Genomic DNA, 4,894 nt, shown 5'->3' with positions numbered 1-4,894 from the left:
GTAGAGTTGGGGGCATTCACTTGCCTTCATTAATTAAACCATTGACATGTGCTAGTAAGCTCAGGCAGATAATATGTCTATGCTGAAAATGACCATAGGACAAAAATGTTTTGCATGGATAACTCTTTATAATGTTCAATACCACTGTGATAAGACAGCAGATATGCAATCCATACTAATCACAAAGTATCCCGGAAACAATAATGATGCTCTAAGATTGATAACGTAACGAAATTGCACCAAACAGTTAACAGAAACTGGTGTCTTATAATCTTAAATTCCAGAAGATAATGTCTTTCCTTGTTTATCGTGTATTAAGCATCCATTGGCTTTACCCGAGCATTTTATTGGCTCCATGTCAACCAAAAAAATTAGATAATAAATAATTATTTGTAGGCAATGCCAGCTGATGGATTTCTCGCATTCCTGCCTCAAGGTGTACTTCATCCCAACCTTTGAAAGGCCTTGGCTAGAGCATTGCATTCCTGTCTGTTTTTGAAAAGTTCTCTTCACAGTTTAGGTACTTCGTGCCACTGAGGCCTTGAAAGGTAGGATCTAGTCTTCTCTTCACAGTTTAGGCACTTCACGCCAACAGGACTTGAAAAGTAGGATTTAATCAATGTGCATAAGCTTTATTCCACTAAGCCTTCGAAAGGCCTCATAAGTAGGGGTACTTCATTGCAGTAATGCTTTTCAAGGCAAGAATTGGAGCATAAGTAGGAATCAATGAAATAATGGATTCACAGCAAATTACCCATACTATAGAATCCATCTAGTTTCTATGATAGAATCGGGAAGATGCCAATACGGTATAAGTAAACACCCGCAATCTGGCATTGAAAAACCCCTTGTCTTCAATATCTGAAATTGCTGAATGCTTTGAGCTGGCATGCAATCACTTCCCCAGGTTTTTGCAGGAGATTGTTGTCCTGTCAGTATATCCAAGCTCCATGACTCCTAGCCATTGGGTTTCAATTTGCACAATGAAACTCCTAATCTTAGCTTAAATACACAGAATGAAAAGCGTAAAGCACATCCAGAGGTGTTATTGCACAATTCTATATCCGAGATTCACCCTACATGGTATCACCAGTAATCTCTGCAGGAACATTGCCCATCCTTGCAGTGGTAGAAACGGTTAGCATTTCTTACTACAATTTCACGTGCAACAATTTGGAGATGAACTTAATAGCAGAGTTGCAGTCACCAAATACTCCGAGGTCCGTGATAACTCGGATAGTTGTCCCAGGGGATGTATCGATAAGCCCAAACGCAATTGCTAGCTTCTCACTGTCGTAGCAAGGAATTTGTTCCTTTTGCTCCTTCTCCATGTCATTGAATGCATATTTTGTATGGGTTTCATACTCTGCTGCTTTAATTGACCCAGACAATGTGTCCAACTATGCTTAGATTTTTTGTATATCGGGGTGTGATCTTTCTTCAACTGCAAAAGTATACACTTGTTTATTGACCTCAATCCAACTGCATCCAGGGGTTTTCGTAACTTTTCTGTCTTTCATCATTTTCCTCACCTTCTCAATGTCACTCCACCTACCAGCTTCAGCATAGATATTTGACAGTAGCACATAAGGTGCAGAACATTTTGTATCTAATGCAAAAATGCGCTCTGCGACACGTTCTCCTAGAGCTACATTGCCGTGAATTCTACAGGCACCAAGCAAACACCCCAACACAGTAGCATCAGGTTGAAATGGCATTTTGTTGATCAAATCTTCAGCCTCATCCAGACAGCCCACGCGCCCAAGAAGGTCAACCATGCAACCATAGTTCTCCATTGTTGGCGTAAGGTGATAATATTGAGTTATATCATCAAAATATTGCCGCCCCTTCTCCACTAGGCCTCTGTGGCAGCACGCAGACAAAATACCGACAAAAGTGACATTATCTGGATTTGTTCCAGAAAGTTGCATTTGTTCAAAAAGTTCAAGGGCCTCCTTCCCACAGCCATGCATAGCATATCCTAAAATCATTGCATTCCATGAGACCACTGTCCTTTGAGACATTTTGTCAAAGGCCTCGCGTGCATTCTCTATGCTTCCACATTTTGCATACATGTCTACAAGGGCACTACCCACAAAGACATTAGTACCAAACCCACTTCTAATCATGACTTCATGCACTTGCCTACCCTGTTCCATAACAGCCAAATTTGCACAAGAAGCAAGCACAATAGCCAATGTCCCAGAATCTAGTTCCACACCTGTCAAGTACATTTCTCGGAAAAGCTTCAGCGACTCCTCGGCCTGCCCATTCTGTGCATATCCTGCAATCATCGCCGTCCATGAGGCGACATCTCTTTTGGGCATTTTCTCAAACAGTTCCTTGGCCTCATAAATACATCCATTTTGAACATATCCAGCAACCATGGCATTCCATGCAACCACATCTCGTTGAGGTAGTTTGTCAAAAACATTGCAGGCATCCTCTAAACTACCGCATTTTGCATACATGTCTACAAGAGCACTTCCCACAAAGGTGTCCAACTCAAACCCACCTCTAATTATATCCTCATGAACATCCTTTAGCGCCCTCAAGTCTGCACATACAGGGAGCACGCTGGCAAAGGTGAATTGATTGGGTTGGACTCCCGTTCGTCGCATTTCGTCAAACAACTCCAAGGCTTCATCGGCGTACCCATGCCGTACATATGCTGCAACCATCACAGTCCATGAAACCACGTCTCTTTCAGCCATTTTCTCAAACACTTTGCGTGCATCCTCTACAATCCCACATTTCGCATACATAGTAACAAGAATATTGCTTAAAATGACATCTTCGCATTGGAATCCTGTCTGAATGATGTGGGCATGGATCACTTTTCCTTCTGTCACCGAATTCTTTCTGATGCATTCCTGCAATAGAGGACCGTAAGTTGAGGAACCCAGAGGGCGGCACATGACTTTCAAAACCCGCATTGCCTCTCTCAATCTACCCTGCTTACAAAGCGCTTTCACAGAGGCATTTTCCTCTTTATATTCTATTCTGGTAACCATGTCGGTAGTGTTTCTGATCTGAAACTGAACTTTCAGCCCAATGAACAAAACCATATTCTTCTTCTTCTTCTCGTTCCATAGTGGTAATGCCAACGCCATTGCTGCTGTTCTGTGAACTCAAATGCTAAAGAATTTAGCGAAACTCTTCCAATGGGTTCCATTGTTTAGTTAGCCCTTTTGAACAAATTGAGCTGGATTTGTGATTTTCAGTGTAATTACCGGGCTGCGCTGCTGAATCCAAAGACATGAAGCCGGTTGGAAAAATATCGTTGCAATAAACCAATAACTTTCATTTGATAAACTGAAACTTAGATCATTCGGCATTAATTATAGTTTCCTTTCACAATCAAATGTTCAAGATGTGGTTGATCAGACGCATCTATCCACCTTTGTAGGACCTTCACCATAGATATGGAGAGGCTAGCAAAGAATCTGCGTGTAGCCTCATTACCGATGTCAATGGTTCATGGTATCCGCTAAGGTGGCTTTCAAGTGTGACTCCCCATCATCCTGTGAAACTCACCCAATGCCAGCATTGATTCTGATTTGCAGTTGATTATAGGATATAATATGAGTTATAAGAGGTGGGAAAATTCATTTTTATTTTCTGGTAACACAGTTAGGAGTTCGAGGGTTCATCGCAATCTGCATGGAGAATTGGTTTGATTTTGATTTATTACATTTCCTATTCTTGATTCTCGTTAATTTAAGATTTATGTGAAAATAATTGTTTTAAGAATAAATAATTTTTGTGTTAAAAATAAAATAAAAAATATATATATATTTATTTATTTATCTTTAGTAAATGAATAGAATTGAATCAACTTGACTTATACTATATTCTTAAATGATATATATTTGTTGAGTATTATATTCTTTAAATGATATATATTGGTTAAGCATGAGCTAGAATTTTTGCATGATTATCTACCTACATTATAAAAATGTTTGGATTTTGATGTTTTGAGCTGAAAGTATATTTACTAGGTAATGATTTTTATGTTTGAAAATATTTATATTTTAATATGCTAACAATAAATAAATAAAAATGAATCAATTAAATTGACTAGAGTGACTGATAAGATATTTTTTAACCTATATATTTGTTGGGTCTGTGTTGTATTATTTGCATGAATATTCTTAGGGGTTTTAAAACTGTGAGATGCATAGCAGGTGGTGGCAACCCCTAAAAATGAATCAACCAAATTGACTAGAGAGACTGATAAGATATTCATTAAACTATATATTTGTTGGGTATGTGTTGTATTATTTGCATGAATATTCTCACGTAAGATGCATAGTAGATGGTGGCAACCCCTTGTTTGCAGAGTACTGGGTAGTGTTCTCGAAAAAAATGGCCAATATTTTATCACATGGTTTTTGCTAAAAGCATATTTGTGGTGTATGGCAGTTTTGCCTATGATTTGTGGTTTTGGTCAAGGAACTGTAGTTGTATTCTAATTCAAGGTAAATGAATTTGTAGTTCATGGATGTCCCGAGATATATATTGTATTGTAATAATGTATAGAAGCATATATATTGAAAAATATTACTAGTTTTCCTCGTTTTGGGTTTTTAGGATAAAATTATTGGCTAATATGTGTGTTTCCATTGCATTTTTTTTAATTAAGAATATGTTTGTAGCAAGTAATTATGCACACTTAAAACCTACATTTGGTATCAAAGCCAAGTTTGGATTTAAAGGTCGCCTTTGTGGCTAAGGAGTTTTGCTCGAACCTGTGGTAGACCCTGTTATAGTGAGAGATCTGCAAAAATAGTTCTTGTGGTGAAAAAGAAATAATGAGCATTTCAAAGATAGAGATCGAGAAATTTAATGGGCAAAATTTTGAGTTGTGGAAGCTCAAAATGGAAGATTTGTT

General features: G+C 38.3%; 1 pseudogene; it reads right to left on the bottom strand.

Annotated features, from left to right (window-relative positions):
- Window positions 1-217: 217 nt before the first annotated feature.
- On the bottom strand, window positions 218-3,645 carry LOC149146952 (pentatricopeptide repeat-containing protein At2g13600 pseudogene; annotated as a pseudogene).
- Window positions 3,646-4,894: the final 1,249 nt, after the last annotated feature.

This window comes from Pinus tabuliformis, chromosome 9 (genome assembly GCF_031772625.1).
Source record: "Pinus tabuliformis cultivar Carrire ecotype Pingquan chromosome 9, CPIR1, whole genome shotgun sequence".
NCBI classification, from domain to species: domain Eukaryota; kingdom Viridiplantae; phylum Streptophyta; class Pinopsida; order Pinales; family Pinaceae; genus Pinus; species Pinus tabuliformis.
This window is presented reverse-complemented; position numbering and strand designations above follow the sequence as displayed.